The sequence below is a fragment of the Hypanus sabinus genome, chromosome 22 (assembly GCF_030144855.1).
Source record: "Hypanus sabinus isolate sHypSab1 chromosome 22, sHypSab1.hap1, whole genome shotgun sequence".
NCBI lineage: Eukaryota > Metazoa > Chordata > Chondrichthyes > Myliobatiformes > Dasyatidae > Hypanus > Hypanus sabinus.
In genome coordinates this window covers 34,048,205-34,073,702 of record NC_082727.1, presented here as the reverse complement: position 1 = coordinate 34,073,702, position 25,498 = coordinate 34,048,205, and the positions used below count along the sequence as shown (strand labels likewise).

General features: G+C 38.7%; 1 protein-coding gene across 2 annotated transcripts in view; it reads left to right on the top strand.

The window, feature by feature from the left end:
* The window catches only part of prkg1b (protein kinase cGMP-dependent 1b), a 730,867-nt gene that overhangs the window by 153,958 nt on the left and 551,411 nt on the right, over positions 1-25,498 (top strand). The window lies entirely within an intron of this gene.

Here is a 25,498-nt window from a genome sequence, read left to right as displayed (position 1 = left end):
AAGGGACTTTTCATCTCGTTTTCTCCATATTTATTTCTTATTTGTTTATTATTATTATTTTATTTTTTTCTTTTGTATTTGCTCAGTTTGTTGTCTGGTTGTTTCATTGACTCTGGTACAGTGATTGGATGTATTGAGAGTGAATTTCAGGGTTGTATATGGTACTTTGATAATAAACATTTTTTGAACTTAGTACTGATCGTTCATGAATCACTCGGTTCTGGAATTGCAAAATTGCAATTGTCACTCAACACTTTAAGAAGGGTGGGAGGCAACAAAGGAATTTAAAGGCCATTTAGCCTGCCTTCCGTAGTTGGGAAGTTGTTGGAGTCCAATATTAAGGATGAGGTTTTGGGGTATTGGAGGAACATGACAAAGTAGGCCAAAGTCAGCATGGTTTCCTTAAGGGGAAATCTCGCCTGACAAATCTGATGAAAATCTTTGAGGAAGTAACAGGTAGGATAGACAAAAGAGAGCCTGTGGATGTTGTTTATTTGGATTTCCAGAAGGCCTTTGACAAGGTGTCGTTCATGAGGCTGCATAACAAGATAAGAGCCCATAGTGTTACAGGAATGATACTAGCATTGATAGTTGATTAGCTCACTAGCAGGAGGCAAAGAGTGGGAATAAAGGGGGCCCTTTCTGGTTGGCTGCTGTTGACTACTGGTGTATCTCAGGGATTGGTGTTGGGACTGCTTCTTTTCACGTTATATGTCAATGGCTTAGATGACAGAATTAATAGCTTTGTAGTCAAATTTGCAGATAATAAGAAGATAGGTGGAGTGGCAGGTGGTGTTGAGAAAGCAGGGAGCCTGCAGAAGAACTTAGTTTGGGGAGTGGCCAAAGATGCAACAGATAGGTATAGTGTAGGGAAGTATATGGTCATGCATTTTGGTAGAAAGAATGAAGGCATAGACTATTTTCTAACTGGAGAGAAAATTCAAAATTAGTTGGTGCAAAGGGACTTGGAAGTCCTTGTGTAGGACTCCCTAAAGGTTAACTTGCTGGTTGAACTGTGGTAGGAAAAGCAAATCTAATGTTAACGTTCATTTCAAGAGGACTAAATATGAAAGCAAGGGTGTAATGCTGAGGCTTTATGAGGCATTGGCCAGCTGGCATGGAGAATAGTGAACAGTTTTGGGCCCCTTATCTAAAAGATATGCTGGTAGTAGAGATAGGCTAGAGGAGATTCATGAGTATGATTCGGTGAACGAAAGGGTTAAGGTATGAGGAGCATTTGATGGCTCTGGGCCTGTGCTCGCTGGAGTTTAGAAGAATGAGGAGATCCTCACTGAAACCTATCAAATATTGAAACACTTACATTGAGTGGATGTGGAGAGGATGTTTCCTGGAGTGGGGGAGTCTAGTATCAGAGGGCACAGCCTCAGAATAAAGGGGAGTCAACTTAGAACAGAGATGACGAGAAACTTCTTCAGCTAGTGGGTAGTGAATCTGTGGAATTTATCGCAGTGGAGACAGTCATGGAGTCCAAGTCATTGGGTATATTTGAAGCGGAGGTTGATAGATTGTGATTAGTCATGTCGTCAAGGCTTACGGGGAGAAGGCAGGAGATTTGAAGTTGAGAGGGATAATAATTCAGCCATGATTAGAATGGCAGAGTTGTCTTGATTGGCTGAATAGCCTAATTCTGCACCTATGTCTTATGGTCTAAAGGGGCATTCTTGTATTCTGAGGCTGTGCCCTCTGGTCCTAGACTCACCCACTAGAGGGAACATCTTCTCCATGCCCTTTCAATATTCAATAGGTGTCAGTAAAATCCCCCTCAGTCTTCCAGACTCCAGCAGGAGTGTGCACAGTGCCATCATACTCGCCACCTACTTTAACCCTTTCATCGCCAGGATAATTCTTGTGAACCTCCTCGGATTCCCCCTCCACTCAGCATATTTCTTAGATAAGGAGCCCAAAACTGCTCACAATACTCCAAGTGCAGTCTGGCCAATGCCTTTTGAAACCTTAACAAAGGATTGTTGTCATCATGCCCTGGCAAATGTTTTATGTTTTAAAAATCTGCTTGTCATTTTCACATTGCTACTTTTGGGACCTTGCTCTGTGTAAGCTGGTTACTGTTGATATAGTGGCAACACCTCTAAAGTACTCCAGTGTGTGCAATTTGAAATATATAACCTAATGCCATATAAAAATTGTTTTCAATAGTTTTTTTTTTCCAGATGTTGGCATTTTAAAATGTTATATTTAGAGTGGGTCTCTACGTTTTTAGCCACAGTTGTATTATACATAAGCCAACAATAATTTGATCAACAAGCAAATATCTCCTGTACTGTCAAGATGAAGCCACACTCAAGTTGGAGGAACAACACGTTATATACCGGCTGGGTAGCCTCCAACCTGATGGCATGAACATTGACTTCTCTAACTTCCGTTAATGCCCCTCCTCCCCTTCTTACCCCATCCCAGACATATTTAGTTGTTTGGTTTTTTCCTCTCTCTCTGCCCATCACTCTACCTGCTCTCTATTTCCCTCTGGTGCTCCCCCTCCCCCTTTCTTTCTCCTGAGGCCTCCCATCCCATGATCCTTTCCCTTCTCCAGCTCTGTATCACTTTCGCCAATCACCTTTCCAGCTCTTAGCTTCACCCCCCCCCCCCGGTATTCTATCATTTCGCATTTCCCCCTCCCCCCACATCTTTCATATCTCGTAGTACCTTTCCTTTCAGTTAGTCCTGACGAAGGGTCTCAGCCCAAAACATCGACAGTGCTTCTCCTTATAGATGCTGCCTGGCCTGCTGCGTTCCACCAGCATTTTGTGTGTGTTGCTTAAGCAAATATCTAGTTGGCAGTGCAAGATTTACTGTATAATAGATGTAAATTGTTTTGGGATATTTTTCAGTTGAGAAAGGCATTATAAAACTTTGAATATGATGAAATAATGTTCAGAAAAATCAGGGTAGTTAACCATGAAAGAAATGGAGTTTAAGCATTACAAGATTATGTATTAAGCTATGCTAAACATCACTCAGTTAAATGTTTCAAATATTTAGGGAGAAGCTAAATATTCAGAGAAGAATATTGATCAGGTGACACACTTCAAGATGTATGCATGAATTCTGTATAAGCAGCTTGCAATCATGCAACATGTAAACAGGCCATTCAGCCCAACTGTCCCATACTAAGATACCAACCAAAGCTAGTTCAACTTGCCCATGTTTGACCCATCGCCCTGTCAACCTTTCCTTTCCACATACCTGTTCAAAAAAAACAGTCTCTTTCAAATGTTATTATTGTATCTGCCTCAACCACTTCCTCTGGTAGCTTGTTCCATATGCATCCCTTACTTTGTGTGAAAAAAACTTGCCCCTCAGGTTCCTATTAAATTGTTCTCCTCTCAGCTTAAACCTCTGCCCACTCGTTCTTACTCTCCCAGTCCTGGCAGAAAAAAAAGGACTATGTCCCTCATAATTTAATACATAAAATAAAACCTCCCTGCTCACATTGCAGTCTATTCATAGGTTCACAATTGTGGCAGCAAGGTTAATTTTTGAACCCAGCTTCTAATCATAATTATTCAAATGTTTGTTAGTTCCTGGCTTTGCTCATTGTTACATTCTGCCTTTGTACAATTGACTTGGTGGTAATGTTAGAATCTCTCAGTGCAACCAGCTGCAGTAAGCTGAAGCTGGGGTTTAGCGCAGGCTCCCCTTGGCAAATTCTCAGAAGTCATTCAAGATGATAATAGGGTGCTTATGTGCTTATCTTAAAAAAAATAAGGTAGGATTTTAATCAAGTAAAAATAGAGAAATTATATCATTAGTCTGTTAAAAAAACATTGGACTGCCATTAATTTTCAAGTTTAAAATGTACTTTATATTGTGTCTCTTTAAAGCTGGGCTCATAGATTCTGTATTTCATTTAATTACATTATTGAAATTTGCTTAGATTCCCAACGATTACTTCTATCATTTTCTTCATTACTTGCGATGTTTGATTTAGAGGATAAGAATAAAGACTTAGGAGCAGAATTAGGCTCATTTGCTCCATCGAATCTGCTCTGGCATTTGATCCTGGCTGATTTATTATTCATCTCAACCCCAGCATGTTGCCTTCTCCACCCTCTCCCCATAACCTTTGATGCCCTTACTAATCAAGAATCTGTCTACCTCCGCTTTAAATAAACCCAGTGACTTGACCTCCACAGCCATCTGTGGCAATGAATTCCACAGATTCATCACCATCTGGCTAAAGAAATTCCTCTTCATCTCTGTTCTAAAGGGACGCCCCTCTATTCTGATGCTGTGCTCTCTGGTCCTAGGATCCCCCCCCCCCCACTACTGGAAACATCTCCTCCATGTCCACTCTGTCTAGGCTTTTCAATATTAATAAGTCTTCCTTTGGTTACCTGTTTCTTGATCCAACATTTGCTAAACTGATATGCCATAAGAATCCAGTTCAGCACTTTACTCCTCAATGTGGGACTTGTGATTGCAAATGCAACTTAGGGGGCATACTGGCTGCTAAGTTAGAAAGGTGGGCTTTCACTTTAAGCTGACCTTTCATTTCCAAAGTAAAGGAATACTGCATTGTTAGAGATGTCTTCTTCAAATAACAGGTTAAATTGGAGTCCTATTTACTTCATCCACACATAAAAAGGTAATGCAGTTTGAGGAATAGATGCCAGCCAGGACGGTGGTAAGAAACAGAAATGCTGGGAGAACTTAACAGGGCCGGCAGCATCCATGAAAACGGAAACATATTCAAGGTTTCAGGTTAAGAACTGGAAAAATGAGAGAACAAGTGCATTTTAAATTGCAGAAAACGGAACGAATAAAGGTGATGTTTGTGATAGAATACAGTCTAAAGTGTCAAGGAAACCACTGTTAAATACATAAAGAAAAGAACAAATTAAAACTGAAATATCCCATGATAATCGTGAAGAGATGAAAAAGAAGCTGGCTACCTAAACTGTTGAGTTCCATTAGTCCAGAGGGCTTAGTGTGCTGGGACGGAAGTTCAAGTTCTGTTTGTTAAGCATCATTGGAACAGTTACAGGACAAAAAGACAGAAAAGTTAGAGTGGGAAAGGAATTGAGAATTATAGTGACAGGCAACTGGAAGCTCAGGGTGGCTTTTTCTTATGGACTTCAAGAAAGGAAAGTCAAAGAAACACACACCAGTCTCATCAAGGGATCGGCAGTGGAAAGGGTGAGGAGTTTCAAGTTCTTGGGTGTCAACATACCTGAAGTTCTACCCTGGGCCCAGCATACTGATGCAGTTACAAAGAACGCATGACGGTGATTATGTTTCATTAGGGTTTAATTCCCGCTGTTGCCTGTAAGGAATTTGTATATTCTTCCTATGACCATGTGTATTTTCTCTGGGTGCTGTGGCTTCCTCCCAAACTCCAAAGATGTATGGTTCGGGGTATTGAGCTGTGGGTATGCTCTGTTGGTGTTGGAAGTATGGTGACACTTGCAGCACTGTCCTCAGCACAATCCTTGCAGATTTGATTTGAAGCAAGCAATGCATCTCTATCTATTAACTTTTATATGATAAATAAAGCTAATCTTTTAAATCTTTGATGGAATCTCATTGAAGTTGGTTATAATTGCTGAGAATTATCCGTTGAATGTAGACGCTGGTGGAGTGAAAGTGAGGATCAGGTTAGGGGGTGAGATCATATGTGTGGGAAATAACTGATGGAGTTGTGAGCTCTCTCAATATGGTAGTGGGAAAGTAATTCATAATGGAAAATGAAGACAGCTTAAGAAAAATCTTAAGAAAGAAATTAGAAAAGCTAAAAGAATGTAAAATGTAAAATATTTTACATTTTATATTCCCATTAAAGCTTTTCTTTATCGACATACTAATCTTTTTAATTTACTTACTTTAACCATTGTATTTTATTTTTTTGGTCATTATTATTAATTCTCTGAAGATGAATTTTAATGTTTTGATATATATCTTTTTTTCATTTTTTGTGTAACTAAGATGGCAGTTTCTTTTCTAAAATACTATATTAATTATTTTTTGACTGATACTGGAATTTTCAATATTTGGAGATTTCTACATCCTGAGGACAAAGAGTTTTCATTTTTCTCACATGTTTATCATTCTTACTCGAGAATTGACTACTTTTTCATTGACTCTCGTTTTATTCCATCTGTAATTGTTTGTAATTATGACGTTATAGCCATCTCTGATCATGCTCCAATGACACTTTCTATTAAATGAATGGTCACAGATTCTAGTATTAAGCAATGGCGATTTGATTCTACCTTACTACAAGATCCGGATTTCATAAAATTTATGAAGGAACAGATTGATTTCTTCTTTTCAACTAATTCCACGGATGAAATCTCCTGCAGAACACTTTGGGATACTTTTAAAGCATATATATCTCCTGGACAGATTATCTCCTATTCTGTTGGTTTGAGAAAACGTATTAAGAAGGAAGCTCTTTTATTGGTTGATAAGATTAAAGAAATTGACAAGAAATATTTGATTGCTCCTAGTAAGGAGCTTTACAAACAAAGGGTTAAGCTTCAAATGGAACACAGTTTATTACTTACATCTTCGATTGAGTATCAAATAATGAAAACCAGAAGTAATTTTTATATACATAGTGATAAATCGGGTAAACTGTTAGCTAACCAATTGAAGAATGCTTCGGTTAAACTTCAAATTATTAAGATTCGCCAACAGAATGGTGAACTGACAGTTAATCATGATGAGATAAACAAATCTTTTCAAGATTTTTATACCTCCCTGTATCATTCTGTATTTCCTCATGATCATAATACCATGCATGATTTTTTAGGGAAATTGAATTTTCCAAAATTATCATTTGAAGAACTTTTAATATTAGAAACTCCTATTACAGATGCAGAAATTAAAGGTGTTATTTCCTCTATGAATTCCGGGAAAGCACCAGGTCCAGATGGTTATACAGTGGAATTTTTAAAGTTTTTTTCCCCCTACTCTTTCTCCTTGGTTATGTAGTGTTTTTGAAGAAGCAATTAGACTAGGTAAATTACCACAATCTTTTTATAGCTTCCATTTCTTTAATATTGAAAAAAGATAAAGAACCTACTGACTGTGCATCCTATAGAACAATATCTCTATTGAATGTAGATTCCAAGATCTTTTATTGGCAACCAGGCTGGAGAAGGTATTACCTCAGATTATCTCGGAGGATCAAACTGGTTTTATTAAACATCGCTATTCTTTTTTCAATATTAGGTGATTATTGAATATTGTTTATACTTCTTCACGCAGTACCTCAGAACGTATCATTTCATTAGATGCAGAGAAAGCATTTGATAGAGTTGAATGGCCATATTTATTTACTGTGCTTGAGAAGTTTAATTTTAGTCTGACATTTATATTCTGGATTGTTGATATCTCATACTCCAGTAGCCTCGGTTTTTACTAATAATCAAAGATCTCCCTTTTTTCGTTTATTTCGGGGTACCAGGCAAGGCTGTCCTCTTAGTCCCTTATTATTTGATATTGCTCTGGAACTTTTGGCAATTGCTATTAGAGAATCACCTAACATTTTTGGCATTACTTGCGGGATAGATATACATTAGTTATCATTATTTGCAGATGATTGTTTATTATACATTTCTGATCCTGAGAAATCCATTCCTGCAGATATATCATTATTGGCTCAGTTTAGTAATTTTTCCGGGTATAAATTGAATCTTAATAAGAGTGAATTGTTCCCCTTAAATAGACAGGTTCCAATTTATAGAAATTTACCTTTTAAATTAGTTAATGACTTTTTTATATACTTACGGATTAAAATTACAAAAAATCATGAATTATTCAAGGTTAATTTTTTACCCTTAATTGATTAGATTAAATGTTTGTTTACTAAATGGTCACCATTGTCTTTATCTCTGATAGGTCGGATTAATGCTATTAAGATGATTGTTTTACCCAAGTTCTTATATATATTTCAAGCAGTACCAATTTTTATTCCAAAATCCTTTTTTGACAATGTTGATTCAAAAATTTCCTCATATATATGGCAGAATAAAAATCCTACATTAGGTAAAAGATATTTACAGAAGTCAAAGAAGGAAGGTGGATTGGCATTGCCTAATTTTAGATTTTATTATTGGGCAATTAATATTCAATATTTGAATTGTTGGTTAAGGGATTTGAATTTATTTCCTAGCCCTCACTGGGTAAATCTGGAAACTAAATCTGTACAAGGATTTTCATTGTGTTCTATTTTAGGGACTTCTCTTCCCTTTGCTCTTTCTAAATTGCATAAACGAATTGACAATCTGATAGTTAAACACACTTTACGTATATGGTTTCAATTTTTGAAATTTTTTGGGTTGAATCAGTTTGTTTTAGCAATTCCTATTGTATCCAGTTTCTTTTTTCATCCCTCTGTTATGGACCAAGCTTATTCAGCTTGGAAGACTAAAAGTATACTATGATTTTCTGATTTATTTTTGATTAATTGTTTTATGTCTTTTGAACAATTATCTAATAAATATAATTTGCCTAGATCTCATTTTTTTTAGATATTTACAGATTAGGAATTTTTTAAACACTGTACTTCCTACCTTTCCAAATCTTGTTTCTTCGGGTATTTTGGAGAAATTGTTAGAACTAAATCCTTTTCAGAAAGGTGTAATATCAAATGTTTACAATATAATTATGAAAATATGTTCAGAGGCCTTTTATAAGATTAAAAATGATTGGGAAAGAGAACTTAACCTTACTATCCCTATTGAGGATTGGGATAAAATTCTGCAATTAGTTAATTTATTCTCTATATGTGCTAAACAGTCATTGATACAGTTTAAAGTAGTGCACAGGGCTCATATGTCCAAGGATAAATTGGCTCGTTTTTATTCCCATATAAATCCTATATGTGACAGATGTCATTCTGAGGTATCTTCTTTAACTCATATGTTTTGGTCATGTCCGCTTTTGAAAAAATATTGGAAAGACATTTTCGATATTATTTCCACGGTATTGAACATTGATTTACAACCATATCCTATTACTGCAATCTTTGGTTTACTAATGATTGAGTCAATTCATTTATCTTCTTCAGCTTGTCGGATGATTGCATTCCTCACATTAATGGCTAGAAGATTTATTTTGTTGAATTGGAAAGAAATTAAACCCCCTACAATATTTCATTGGTTTTCTCAAACTATGTTATGTTTAAATTTGGAAAAAATTAGAAGTGTCATATATGACCCTTCTATTAAATTTGAAAAGACTTGGAGGCCATTTATTCAATATTTTCACATGATGTAATTCGACCCTGTTCCAATCCTATTTTTCCAGTTTTGATTATATGTATGTTGAGAGGATCGGAGTTGGGGACACTGATGATTCTTTGTCTTTTTATAGATACTATAACCAGCCCATTTTTTCCTTCCCTTTTTTCCTTTTTTTTCTCTTTATTAGTTAGTGCTTAGTTTGTAAGATTAGTTTTTCTTAGGGCAATAATATTTTTTTCTCTTTTTTTCTCTCTTTTTCTCTTTTCTGTTTTTTTCAACATGCTATACCTAGTTTATTTTTGTTGTTTCGTTTATATGATAGTTGTATCATTAATGATTTGGGAAGACTTAACTATATTGTACTTATTGCTTGTGCATCCTTTTTTGTTCATTTTAATTTTGTAATCCCAATAACTATGTGTTAATCTTATGTTGATAACAATAAAAAGATTGAAAAAGAAAAGAAAGAAAAGCTAAAAGAAGATAAGAGGTTGCTTTGGCGGGTAAGGTGAAAATAAATCCAAAGGGTTTCTACAGTTATATTAAAAGCAAAAGGATAGTGAGGGATAAAATTGGTCCCTTAGAGAATCAGAGTTGACAACTATGTGTGGAGCTGAAAGAGATGGGGGAGATTTTGAACAATTTATTTTCTTCGGTATTCATTAAGGAGAAGGATATTGAATTGTGTAAGGTAAGGGAAACAAGTAGGAAAATTGTGGAAACTATGACAAGTAAAGAGGAGGAAGTGCTGGCACGTTTAAGGAATATAAAAGTGGATAAATCTCCGGGTCCTGACAGGACATTCCCTAGGACCTTGAGGGAAGTTAGTGTGGAAATAACACGGGCTCTGACAGAAATATTTCAAATGTCATTAGAAATGGGGATGGTGTTGGAGGATTGGTGTATTGCTCATGTGGTTCCATTGTTTAAAAAGGGTTTTAAGAGTAAACCTAGCAATTATAGGCCTGTCAGTTTGATGTCAGTGGTGGGTAAATTAATGGAAAGTATTCTTAGAGATGGTATATATAAATATCTGGATATACAGGGTCTGATTAGGAACAGTCAGCATGGATTTGTGCATGGAAGGTCATGTTTGACAAATCGTACTGAATTTTTTGAAGCGGTTACAAGGAAAGTTGACAAGGGTAAAGCAGTGGATGTTGTCTGTATGGACTTCAGTAAGGCCTTTGACAAGGTTCCGCATGGAAGGTGAGTTAGGAAGGTTCAGTCGTTAGGTATTAATACTGAAGTAGTAAAATGGATTCATTAGTGGCTGGATGGGAGATGCCAGAGAGTAGTGATGGATAACTGTTTGTCAGGTTGGAGGCTGGTGACTAGCGGTGTGCCTCAGTGCTCTGTACTGGGTCCAATGTTGTTTGTCATATACATTAATGATCTGGATGATGGGGTGGTAAATTGGATTAGTAAGTATGCAGATGATACTAAGGTAGGAGGTGTTGTGGCTAATGAAGTAGGTTTTCAAAGCTTGCAAAGAGATTTAGGCCAGTTAGAAGAGTGGGCTGAACAATGGCAGATGGAGTTTAATGCTGATAAGTGTGAGGTGCTACATTTTGGTAGGAATAATCCAAATAGGACATACATGGTAAATGGCAGGGCATTGAAGAATGCAGTAGAACAGAGTGATCTAGGAATAATGGTGCATAATTCCCTGAAGGTGGAATCTCATGTGGATAAGGTAGTGAAGAAAGCTTTTGGTATGCTGGCCTTTATAAATCAGAGCATTGAGTATAGGAGTAATGTTAAAATTGTACAAGGCATCGGTAAGGCTGAATTTGGAGTATTGTGTACAGTTCTGGTCACCCAATTTTAGGAAAGATGTCAACAAAATAGAGAGAGTACAGAGAAGATTTACAAGGATGTTACCTGGGTTTCAGCACCTATATTACAGGGAAAGGTTGAACAAGTTAGGTCTTTATTCTTTGGAGTGTAGAAGGTTGAGGGGGGACTTGATAGAGGTATTTAAAATTATGAGGGGGATAGATAGTGTTGACGTGGATAGGCTTTTTCCATTGAGATTAGGGGAGATTCAAACAAAAGGACATGAGTTGAGAGTTAAGGGGCAAAAGTTTAAGGGTAACACGAGGGGGAATTTCTTTACTCAGAAAGTGGTAGCTGTATGGAACGAGCTTCGAGTAGAAGTGGTAGAGGCAGGTTCGGTATTGTCATTTAAAGTAAAATTGGATAGGTATATGGACAGGAAAGGAATGGAGGGTTATGGGCTGAGTGCGGGCCAGTGGGACTAGGTGAGAGTAAGCGTTCGGCCTGGACTAGAAGGGCCAAGTTGGCTTCTTTCCATGCTGTAATTGTTATGTGGTTAAAGTCTTATTATAAAAGCAAATAGGATGAAATTTGGAAAAAGTGGAATGGATTCCTTACAGGAAGCAGGGTGGGGCCAGTGATTTTGAGATAGCTGTTGGAGACTGTGGACTTGTAATAGGTCACTAATCTGTTCTCTGAGATGGAGACAGGAATTTCAAACAAGAGCAGGGAAGAGCCAGACATGGACAATGTGAGTGCGAGATCGAGGAGAGAATCAGAAGGAAAGGTACTGACATTTCTGAATTCTACATGAATGCAGAATTTAGTCCTAATGCTGAATAGTCTTGAATAGATATGTACATATCCCATGAAGAAATGAACATAACTTCCCATCCAGTTACACATGTCTATACCCTCAATGTTGAGGAAGTAAGGAGCTGAAGGAGAATTCTATGTCCGAATGAGTTCAGCTTCTTGATAGAAAGTGGTGGTAAAAGCAGATCTCTTGGGCTTCTTTTCAACATAGAAACAAGGAGCCATCAGATGATCCATATGTGGGATTGGATATCCATGCGAAGAGAAGTAATTTAGGACCAGTAAACTGGAAACTTATCAATGTGGTGGAAAGCATTAGAGATGGATATAAGTGAGAAGGGACTAGACAAACAAAGTCAAGGGAAGAAGAAATGAGTTCTGTATGGTAAGAGCATAAGACTGTACAGCATAGGAGCAGAATTAGACCATTCTGCCCATCGACTGCTCTGTCCATCATGGCTGATCTATTATCCTTCTCCCATTCTCTTGCCTTTGCCATGTAATCTTTGACACCCTTCTAGTCAAGAACCTATCAACCTCCTCTTTAAATATACCTAATCACTTTACCTCTGCAGGCAATGAATTCAACAAAGTCACCACCCTCTGACTAAAGAAATTCCTTCTCATCTCTGTTCTAAACAGATGTTCTTATATTCTGATGCTGTGCCCCTGGTCTTAGATTTTCCCCACTATAGGAAACATCTCCACATTCACTTTATCTAGGGCTTCCAATATTTGTAAATTTCAATGTTCTGAATTTTTAAATATTTAAATGTTCCTCATTCTTATAAACTCCAGCGAGTACAGGCTCGGAGCCATCGAATAATCGCCTACTGAAACATTGACAGGAGAGACCTGCTTGTGGATTCTTCGGAGAGGGATAGAAGTAGGTTATGTTGGATTGAGCTGCAGTCATTGTAGAGAGGGGAAATGAAGTTGGTGATCATCTGCAAGACAATGGCCAATATTCATTGGCAAGTCATGGTCCTCTGGGAGGTACAAGGAGGGGCTTAAGTGATAAAGGTGTAAAAATTTATTTTCCAAAAAGGGATTTAAAGATTTAGAGCACACTGTCACAGGGACTTTGAAAGGACAACTCCACATGTAACTTGGAAGGCTCATTTGCAGATTACAAGGGCAAAAATGTTGTAGTGTGGGACTAAATTAGAAGTCTCTTTGAAAGCTCTGTCAATAGCACAATGAGCTGAATAGCCCAGTTTTATGTGATTCATATGTCAGAGAATCTGCCTTTAGGTGTCTTTCTAAAAGAGCTGAACAAAGAATATGTTACCTCAGGCCACTTATGAAATTAGTATTGTATAATCTATTAAAAATATAATCAAATATTATCCTGTTGGTAAATCAGGAATAATGAATCAACGCAGGATTCTGATTTTTTTGCTGGAGTTAGAGTGGAAGACAGTAGAAATTCAAAACATAAAAATTAGAATGCTATCCAACAGCTTGCATTACCTATTTCAGTCATTTCATTTAAAATTGTTCTATAAAGCATGAACCAATTTGTATTTTCTCAACACTTAATGCTTGCTCGATAGTTGTCCTTTAAGTAAATTTCTTTCCTAATTCTTACATAAGGAACGAAGGCAATCTCTCCACTTAGCCAATAAGCAACATTAGCACATCCAAAATGTGAGACACCCTGAAGCTCTCAGGCCTTTGGGGAAGTGAACTGAACCACATTAGTTAGATGTAGAAAATCAAAAGACATACTCTCCTGGTATGACTCATCTCTGCAGACTCTTCTAGAATGTGTGTGCACCCTCTGTGAGTTTACAATAATTTTAAAGCGGTCCTACTTTGTTTGGCTTTTACTAAAAGACAGGAATTTCTTTCAGACTAAGTTACTGTAAATATCTGTCAGGTTACATTATACACATTGGAATAAATACTGCATGAGATGATCTGCTGTTCTGTAATTTGCTCTGCATTTCCTATTGATATTTTTATACACTATGGTTGATTTATTTCCGATCCTGCTTTATTTCTACCTTCCTAGTCACCTTTAAAGCAAAAGAGAAGGAGAATGAAGTAAACCAGAAAACTGCAGCAGGACAAAGTCAAAGGATGCAATTTATCAGCAGTAATGATTCATTCATTTGTGTTTTGGCGCTTTAATTCTCCTTTCCAAAATCAGAGTAACGAGGCAGAATAAATTCCAAATGAATTCTACATATCTTGTATCCGTCATTCTGGGACTCAGCAGACAATGCTGCACGTAGCAATGAAGTGTAACATTCGCATCTTAAGGCTATGAAAATGCTTTGATGGAAATTTTTATTTACATTTACTTCACAGTGAAGATTATTAATAAGCAGGTGAACTGCTGCATGGTGCGCTGCTAATCATTAATCTGTTGTTTCGTTTCCTACTTTACAAAAGACTTCAGAAGTACTTGGAAAAAATATCTTTGGAACATTCAGAAGTTGTGAAAGGCATTACCTAAATGTAACACATTTTCAAATAAAATTCACACTTTTCAAGGTCACTCCACTTCCTCCCGTAGGGACCTTCATAATGCTTTGCAAATAACTGCATACATTTTGCACTGTCCCATTTTATACGTTGGATTGTTTCTGGGGAACTGTGAATGATTACATACATAACTCACTGTAGATACTTTTCAGACTTCTGCTTACTTAGTACCCAACAGAGAGATGGGAAATGCTTTAACATTTGTAATAAAACTATCTGGTACCAGAGGAAAATTATTCAACAAGGTTCGTCATATGTAGTCATACGGTCAGTGTTGCACATGGTGACCTTTGCTAGTGAAATAGGATGGACCTCAGAGGGAGATGAAATGAGAGGGGGTTAGTTAATGGATAGTTAAGGGAGGAATGACAGAAGTAGGAATGAGATCAGGATAGGGCAGGAGCAGGTGGAGGAAGAGATCAAGTATGGTTAATGTGTTGTCGGAATGGATCCATGTGTCCATCTATCTCTGTGTGCTGTCTGTGCAATAGGGTCTGATCTCTAATTATCATGGGCCCCTTTACCATTCGGCCAAGACTTTGCCCTGTCATTACCATGTGATAATTGAGGGACAATGGTCACCCACGATGAAAGAATTCTTGCACAGGCATCTTCTGTATCTTTGAACTGGACTGTCATCCTCATTCTCGAGGGACTGCCTCAGAAGAAGAAGATTCCACCATAGGAAACAAAATGATAGTATGAACAGTTCTTTTTTCTATGGCAGTAATTTTATCAATGTGATTTTTGTTTATTGGCCCACTTGCCAGAGGCTATTCTTATTCTGTTTCATTTTATAGCTTGTCACATGAGATAGTCAGCTATTCTTGTCTGGCACAAAGTGTCAGGATTGGTCTCCTTTCGGATTAACCGGGTCACGGTATGAATGTTCCTGACTCGACCCTTGTTTTTTTTTGAGGCTGAGTGGCTAGCTTGGTGCTCAACCTGGCATGGATGGAAAGCGTGCCTGGGGGGTGCTGACTGGGTTTGAACTTGGGGGCCTTTGCTTCCGAAGTCTGGCACTGATGCCACTGCGCCACCAGCCGGCTATTCCTATTCTGTGAAAATGGTGAACTAACGAAGGCTCCTCATGTCCTTGTCCATGGTTCTGGCTGCTTATAAACTTCCAGCTTGGGCCTAGCAAGAGAGTTGAAAAGGCTTGGCATAAATTAATGGCATTTTACAACATTGAGCTTTCTCTTGGCTTTTTTAATAGTCTTGTTAACTTCCTCTCACATCATCAAAAATGTGTTAAAATTAAATGTTAGTTAAGGCTCCTAACCTTTGCATTTGCTTCTTCATAATACCGTGTAGATTATATTTCTGCTCCATGTAGAGTTTTCCAAATGATATTCACAATTATCCCAGCAATTTCCATCCATCCAAGCGTCTGCCCATGTCACAGTGTACTTCCTCCTTACATTTGCTTGAACCTGTCTTACCAGTTTTTGGACTATGGCTGAATTTTATTATAATTACAAATCCAATATTTTTACCTAACGATCGAAGTCCTGACAGTTTAAACTGGCCCAGCTATCACTGCTCTTTGGATGAAGAAAGTTCCTGTTGTCCAATGTCCTTTTACAAGGAAAGCTACCTCCTTTCATTTTTGAGTAACACATAAAATTCTGGAGGAACTCAGCAGGTCATGTAGCATCTATGGAGAGGGACAAACAGTCAACATTTCAAGCTGAGAACCTTCATCAGGGCTGGAAAGGAAGGGGGATGAACCCTTGGAAGAAGCCTACATGCATACGGGAAGAATGTACACACTCACTTACAGAGGATGCTGCCATTTAATTCCGAAATCCAACGCCCCGAGCTGCAATAGCATTTTGCTAACCACTACACTACTGTGGTACCCCATTAGAGAGCAAATGAGATAAGATCTTAATTAGGAAGGGCATCAAATATTATGAGGAAAAGGCAGGAGAATGGCATTCAGAGGGAAAGTAAATCAGCCAGGATCAACTGGGAGAGCAGACTTGATCGGCCAAACGACCTAATTGTTCTCCTACTTGATTGTCTTTTGGTCCTTAAACCCACTTCTGCAAGTGGTCATGCCAGCTGCTGTCCATGAGACTTTCCTGACCTTCAGTGTATGTACTTTTTCATCTTGAATGCCAATATTTGTTAATCTTTTCATAAACTCACTGTCATCCACAAAAGTGAAAGCAAGTCGATATAGCTAACATTTGAAATGTTTTCCTTCTGTAAAGCTGTTACAGGAGCTAATGAAGGATTAGGTAACTGTAGAGTAGACTAGATGGAAAAAGGATTAAGTAGAATACCATAAAATCTACAGTATAAGAGCAGGCCATCTGGCCAAAGGGGTGATATCATATTCTTCATAATGAACGTGATCTCACCCTTTCAGTTTCCTCCTTTCATGCTGCTTCGTTATTACTCTGTTCTTTGTATCAATTTTGTAATAGGTCGTTAAACAGAATGTGTCTCATTATTCATTTTTTATGACCGGGTGTGAAGAAGTTCCTTTTGAATTTTTAGTTGAATCAGTAGTGGCTATGTTATATTGATGCCCCAATGCTGTAGACGCTGACAGAAGTGGAAATGACTTTTCTTGGGCGCAAAGTTTGGTGAAAGAATGAATGACTGAAAGAGATTACATACAGAGAAAAAATTAAGTGGAATTCATTACTGCTGTGTGTGGTGGGGACAGAAGAAGATCAAAGGGGAATAGTGAATAAACTGCCATCCAAGTCAGGTCTTTTTGGAAAGAAATATTTGTCTAGTTTTCGTGATCGATGCTTACACTGACTGTGCAACATCCCCGACATAACTCTTCTCTCTGCTCCCAACTTTAATTTTGAATTGAATTCTGTACGACAACAGAGAGAAAAACAGAAAAGCTATTTGATTATCAATTAAAATGATTAATTTCAATTCTCACGGCTTCCTTGACTATACCTCTTCCCACCCTGTTACTTGTAAAGATGCCATCCCTTCTCTCAATTCCTCCGACTCCGCTGCATCTGCTCTCAGGATGAGACTTTTCATTCCAGAACAAAGGAGATGTCCTCCTTTTTCAAAGAAAGGTGCTTCCCTTCCTCTACCATCAACACTGCCCCCAACCATATCTCTTCCTCTTGCCCTCACCTATCACCCCACCAGCTTCCGCACCCAGCGTATAATTCTCTGGAACTTCCGCCATCTCCAACGGGATCCCACCACCAGGCACATTTTCCCCCCCTCCTCTCACTTTCTGCTTTCTGTAGGGATCTATGCAACTCTCTTGTCCATTCGTCCCTCCCCACTGATCTCCCTCCTGGCACTTATCCTTGCAAGCAGAACAAGTGCTACACCTGCCCATACACCAACTCCCTCACTACCATTCAGGACCCCAGACAGTCCATCCAAGTGAGGCGACACTTCTCCTGTGAGTCTGTTGGGGTCATGTACTGTGTATGGTGCTCCCGGTTTGGCCTCTTGACGTAGATTGGGAGACCGCTTCACCGAGCACCTATGCTTTGTCTGCCAGGAGAATAGGGGTGGGGACTCCCAGTGGTCACCCATTTTAATTCCACTTCTCATTCATTCTGATATGTCTATCCATGGCCTCCTCTACTGTTGCAAAGGGGGCCACTCAGGTTGGAGGAGCAACACCTTGTATTCCGTCTGTGTAGCTTCCAACCTGATGGCTTGAACATTGATTGCTCGAACTTCCGTTAATGAATGCTCTCCTTCCCACCCCCCCCCCCCCCCCGCCTTCACCATTCCCATCCCCTTTCCCCTCTCTCATCTCATCTCCTTGCCTGCCCATCGCCTTCCTCTGGTGCTCCTCCCCCCTTTTCTTTCTTCCATGGCCGTCAGTGCATTCCTTTTAGACTTCCCCTTCTCCAGCCCTGTATCTTCACCAATCAACTTCCCAGCTTTTTCCTTCATCCCTCCCCCTCCCGGTATCACCTTGTGTTTCTCTCCCCTCCCCACATTTAAAATCTACTCCTCACCTTTCTTTCTCCAGTCCTGCCGAAGGGTCTCAGCCCGAAACGTCGACTGTACTCTTTTCCATAGATACAGCCTGGTCTGCTGAGTTCCTCCAGCTTTTTGTGTGTGTTGCTCGGGTTTCCAGCATCTGCAGATTTTCTTTTCTTTGTGATTATGTTCTTATGTACATTTGTTAGCTTTGCTATATACATCAAATTTTGAGCCTTTCCATTACTTTAATTTTTCCATTCATTTCAGTCCTGTAGAATGGAATCTCTTATTATTTCTAATAAGATCCTTTGAAGCACATGATAACCAAAATAGAAGATATTTACATTGCTGTGAGATATGTTTGGATGTGCACAGAACAGGATTGTTGATAGAAATTTTAGCCTACCTTACTGCAATCTCCCCTCCATTCTAAATTAACCTCACAGCCTTCTGTGAGGAGTATGAGGGAACTGAAATTAACTTTATATCTCTGGATCTCTATGTGAAGTTTGAACAGGACAAGGAATAGTTCTGCTCCTGTGGAGACTAGCTATGTACTTGACATAGGTGAGCACATGAGTAGCATCCATTCTAGTCTTCATTAAGAAGCATCGTATCTTTATTTGCCTTGAGGGACATGTTCTGGATGAAATCCAGAAGCTTCATACTGTTCACAACAGTTTTCTGCAGAAAATGACTGGAAGGCAAAGAGCTGAAGAAATTCCACAGGATTCAGATTCAGACGTATTTATCATGTGTACATTGAAACATACAGTCAGATGTGTCATTGCTTTAACAACCAGCACTCCCGAGGGCAGCCCGCAAGTGTCGGCACCCATTCTAGCACCAACATTGTAATCCTACGTTGCGCAGAACGCAACATGCAACGAAACAACTGCAGGAAAACGAGCCCTGTTCCTCACTCCCACCCACCCACATAGACACACGGTGCCCCAACCCCAAGACAGACTATCTTCAGCCTCTTCCCTCCAGTGGACTCACAGGGATTTGCAGACTCAGGGCACCAGCTTTTGGACTTCGATCGACCTTCGGGCTTCGATCTTGGAATTGGCAGCCCGAGTTTTGTGAGATTGAGACGGTTTGGGCGCCACTAAGTACGTTCAGAGCAACAAGCATTCTGCTTAGAGCCAGATCAGAGTGAAGAAAGGAATTGTTGATGTTTTGGATCGAAAGTTTGCATTATGACCAGAAATTACAGTATGTGCAGTCTTGTGTCTGCATTAAATAAACACAATTCAATGACAGAAGTACTTCAAGAAATGTAATTTTGAGGTTCATTTAGTAATTCATAGTGTAGGTATTACACAGAATTTTAAACACAGCCATTTATCCCATCTGCCCTCTGCCAGTAGTTATGATCCAGAAACTTCTTCTCATGTCTGTCATCTCATTTCCACTCTTTTCTAAAACTTCTTCAATATTTTCTTATCCATCTCCCTGTTTGTATATTGGTGTTGTTTTTCTAAACTACTCCATGTGGCAGAGGGCTCACTAGTCATCTCCAGGAAGGAAATTCTTCGGAATATCATGTGGTTGAGCCAAGGAAGTACCAGTACTCCTACGTTTGAGTAGGATTGTACTGGGACAGCCTGCAAGTGTCTCCACACTTCCGATGCCAATGTCGCCTGCCCATGACTCACTACCATTAACCCTAATCACACATCGTTGAAAAGTGGGAGGAAACTTGAGTACCTTAGCAAACCCACATGGGGAGAATGTATAAATTCCTTACAGACAGTCGCAGGAATTGAACATTCTTAGAATTGGTGCTCTAATGCACTATGCTAACCACTTCACTGCAGCACTGCCATTGGAAACGATTCCATTACATTATTTGGGAGATTGGTAAAGTTACACTTTGTGTACAGTCTAATAGCTATCTTACGTATATTAAATAAAGATTATTTTTCATTATCACAAGGCTAATTATGGTACTTTGCTGTGTGATGATCAACGGCTACATCATCAGCATTGTAGTAATTACTGCATTTTAGCCGAGGGTTGCTTTTGGTGATTGAGAAAGCATCATATTAATTCAAGAAATCTGGATTAATTAGATTGTTTTATATTTGTTTGTTGTGGTTATGAACCTTGAAATGTCTTAGTGACCTCTGTTAGGTCATATTGTCATTTTCTGTGGAAAAGACCTCCATTCTGTTCAGCTCTTTCTGATCATCAGTTCTGGTATTGTCCCTGTAAAATATTGGCCTTGATTAGGAAACTGCTGAATGTGTAATCTGCAACCATCTTACTGAATGGAGGACTTGTTTAAATAAAAGAAAGATGAGGGAAATTCACATAGATTTCTTACCAGTATCTGTGCCCAAGTTGAACTGTAATGACTTTGTGGCAGTAGTGATCAGTTTGTTTAATGTATCTACTATCTGCAAGTGGTGAGGTCATCAGATTTTGTTCCATTTGATAAAAAATGTCAGCAGGAATGGCTTTGTTAATGCACTTGAACCATGTATGCAGAACCTATACCATTAAAGGCCTTTAATCTGTTGTCTATCCATAGTCCATGAACAATCAATTGTCCATCATATTTTTAAAAAAAATCTATCATACTAAAGGAGTGAGACATGCAAAGTGCCCATCAAATATGCGCCTGATCCACTCAAGTGACAGTTGTGTAACATGCTGATTCATTGCAGATAGATTGAGAAAACTAATTTTCTCAACAGCATCCTCAAACAAATCTGCATTACATTTCAAGGCTGCCAATCAAAAACCAACACTTGCCACAAAGAATATAGAACATGGAACACTCCAGCATTGTACAGGCCATTCTGCTTATGATGTTGTGCTGACATTTTAACCTACTTATAGATGAATCTAACGTTCCTTCCTTCATAGCCCTCTATTTTTCTATTATTCATTCGCCTTTCTAAGAGTCTCTTATTAATCACTGATTTATCTGCCTCTACCACCACCTCTGGGAGTGCATTCCACATACGCTCACCATTCTGTGTGTAATTAACTTGCCTCTAATGCTAGAAACATGCACATTAGAAATCAAACAAAGGCAAGAAAATATTCATCTGAGAGGCCTTTACATTCATAAAACATGCCACTATTCACTTAGGTGGCAGGTTCCTTAAGAAAGTTTTTAAAAAAACATCCAAGTTATGTGTAAAATTGGAGCGTAGATACATTTAAAATACTCCAGCTACCTACCTGGTCCAGAAGATGATGTAATGATGGTCTCTTTTTAAATGTTAAAGTTGCATCTGACCGCAAACATAAGCTAATGTTTGATATGAAAATATACCTCCTTGTAATACTAAATTACTATTAAACATTTTTATAACAAAAAATAAGTTTACACAGTTAATGGCTGTGAACTGTTCTGGTCTCTACGAGAATACTGCATGGATTCTAGAGAAGTTGAAGAAAAGAATTTGTGTGCTGATAAACAACAGGGATATGTGCAGACAAGAACACCCTCCCCTTGGAGATGCAAGTATTTGATCAGGTAAGCAGAGGCAATATTTCCATAAGCACAGGGGAATTCAACAGTGTGGCAAGAAATGATGGAGGGAACTGTCAGAACTGCTTGGAATCTGTCAGCAACCCAACTTCTTCCATATTCAACAACTCAACATGGAATTACTAAGCTCACTGTAGTGTAAATGACTGTTGGCATTGGCTGTTAACATTAGCTGTACATCCTATCTAGTGCTTTGCATTACTGAACTGATGTCTTGTTTCGATGGCAGTGGGAATACTTTTAAACTTTTAATTGGTCCCTCAGCTAAATGAGCTGAACTTCTTGATAAACTTGGGAACTTGGCTCCCCTTGTAAAATCAGAAGTGACAAGCCTGGGTGTTAACCTTGATTCAGATTTGAATTCTAAATCCTCCATAAAGTGACCAGAGCACCATTACTATCCTTCACTTTCAAGTTGAACTATCATTCAACCATACACGAATATAGCCGAGCAAAACAGCGTTCCCCTGGAGCCAAGGTACAACCCATATTACTAACAGCGTATAGCACAAAGCACAAATAGCACATATGGTTACATCTGTGAAAAAAAATACAGTCACAAAGAAAAAAAATAATATATCCCATGTCCCTGGGTGGTATAACTGCAAATATTGCAAAGATACATTCATTTCTGTCCTGTAATGATGCTGAAAAACTGATTCATGCCCTTATGTCAAATAGGGTAGATTACTGCAATGCACTTTTTACTGGCCTTCCAAAGTAATCTGTTGACAAACTTCAACTCCACTGTGAGACTTTTAATTAGAACCAGCATGAGTGAGGAAATCACTCCCTTTCTAACTACTCTGCATTAGCTTCCTGTATCTTTTAGAATTGACTTTAAACTTCTCTTACTTATTTTTGAAGCTTTCAATGGTCTGGGACTGGAGTACATCACAGATCGCTTTTGTTTTATAATCCTGCTCGAGCTCTCGCGTCTTCTTCACGTTGGTCTCTTAAATTTAAACAGTCTCCCTCAGAAGATAATTGGCAGGTCAGCTTTTCTGAACTACGCTGCTAAACTGTGGAAGTCAAAGCCTAAAACTATAAAGCATTCAGACTCAGTTGATACTTTGAAACGTCAACTCAAAGCCTATTTATTTAACCTTGCTTTTAACTGGCGTCTTTTTGTCTTTTATTTTGATTTATTTTTAGTTTCATTGGTTCTTAATTAGTTAGGCGTAAAAGGTTATGGGGAGAAGGCAGGAGAATGGGGTTGAGAGGGATAATAGATCCGCCATGTTGGGATGGCAGAGCAGATTGATGGGCTGAATGAAATTGAAGGTGTTCTGCTTTTCTTTATTTTCTTTTTTTATACTCTCCTACTTCTGTCCTGAATGCACTGGCTATTATTAACGTATGGCCTGACAGTGGGAAGAATGTCTCTGGTACCCCACCCTTGGGCTATTATTCCTGTTTAGGAAAGGATATTATGTAGCTACCCTGTCCTCCTATTGCAGTGACCAGTGTACACTGCAGAAGAACAATGGCATAGATTGAGGCTTCGTACCTAAAATCTATCACCTGAAACATATCTGTAATTCTATAGGTAGATCAGCCATTAAAGTAGGAAGATGAATTCATGTAATTTTGAACAAATTGAACAAGTTATGTCTTTATTCTTTGGAGCGTAGAAGGTTGAGGGGGGACTTGATAGCGGTATTTAAAATTATGAGGGGGATTGATAGAGTTGACGTAGATAGGCTTTTTCCATTGAGATTAGGGGAGATTCAAGCAAGAGGATATGAGTTGAGAGTTAGGGGCAAAAGTTTAGGGGTAACATGAGGAGGAATTTCTTTACTCAGAGAGTGGTAGCTGTGTGGAATGAGCTTCCAGTAGAAGTGGTAGAGGCAGGTTCGATATTGTAATTTAAAGTAAAATTGTGTAAGTATATGGACAGGAAAGGAATGGAGGGTTATGGGTGTGGTGAACTATGTGCCTGTCTGGACACGCCCCTGCTGACTGCTCCTGTGGCTCCTCCCACAGGCCCCTGTATAAAGGCGATCTGAGGCCTGACGCTCGGCCTCAGTCTCCAGGACATGGTATGATGGACACTCACTCCTGGTTCCTTCTTCCAGTCAATTAAAGCCGATATCTCGCCTTACGTCTCAGTGTGAGTTATTGATGGTGCATCAATGGGCTGGGTGCAGGTCGGTGGGACTAGGTGAGAGTAAGCGTTCAGCACAGACTAGAAGGGCCAAGATGGCCTGTTTCTGTGCTGTAATTGTTATATGGTTATAATTTTGACCTTTTCACACATATTATGATGTAGATATATTTATCGCTGTGAAGTAGTTTATTGAATATACTGTACAAAAAATGTTGGGCTGACTTTTCAAGGTCTTGCTGGCATCCAATGCTTCTGATTTATGGAATGATTAGATAGGTTAATGATATACCTGAGGTGGTGCTCTCGAAAGCTCCAGTGACTTAGATTCAATCTTCAACTGTCTTTGTGGAGTTTACACGTTCTCCACAGGGCCATGTAGGTTTCTGCTGGGAGCTCCCATTTCTTCTCGCATCTCAAGGATGTGTTGGCAGATTAATTGGTCACTGTAAATGTCCACTTAGTGAGTTGATGGACATGTGAAAGAACAAGTTGAGGGGCCACAAGGAGAATTTGAATGGGACCAATATAATTGCTTAGATGGGATCTGGCATGGATCCACTTGGCTGAAGGTTGTTGTCCCGTGCAGTAAAAAGTAAGCTGGCTGGATTTCTGCTCGACAAGCTTCCACATAGACAGAAAAGATTGGTTAAGATGTCTTTCAATTATTTGTGGTCTCATTCGTCAGCAGATTGATCTGATGGGTGTGAAATCATTCTTCGGTAAATTTAAAGGTTAATATCAGAGAGATTCAGCTGCTGAGTGCTGCTACCAGAGAATTTGACTATTTTCAAGAGCCCACTTTGTTAGGAGGGAATCATCCATAAATATGAGTATGAATTTGCATATGGTGCTTTATAATGATGTGGAGATTGGTGTGAAATTGATATGGAAATGATACAGAATGATATAGTGTCCTTGCGTTCTTGTGAAAATAACAGTCCTGAATGTCCCAGTGGTGTCCCGAAAACTTGCTCATCTGTGTTCCTAACCTGGGTATTAGGAATGCACCAAATTTGGAAGAACAGAATATTTTCCAGGATTAAGGATGAATAATATATGCACTTTGAGTGCACAATTACAGACACAGATTGACACCAGTAAATACAGACAGACATTTATATTCCGGTCACTTTTTGTACACTATATTTTTGTCAGCACCATTTCTAATTTGTGAAATGTTTGGTTTACAAATAGTTCTCATAACTTGGTGAGAAACTGTAAAAATGTTGATATTTTTATGTTCATTGTATAGGATTGACATTTTCTGGTTCACTTTTTAACAAGGATTACTTTTCAAGCCTTGCAGGGAAATGGACAGTAATTTATGGCTAGAGAAGATAAAACATAGTAGTAGAATTAGACCATTCAGCCCATTGAATTTGCTCTGCCATTCAATTATGGCTGATTTATTTTCCCTTACCATTCACCTATCTTCTCTCCATAACCTTTGACACATTTACTAAACAAGAGCTTACTGAAGTCTGCTTTAAATATACCCAGTGACTTGGCCTCCACACACATCTTTGGAAATGATTTAGCCACTATGCTCGAGCTAAAGAAATTCTTCCTCCTCTCTGTTCTAAGGTTCAAAGTTCAAAGTAAATTTATTATCAAAGAACATATATG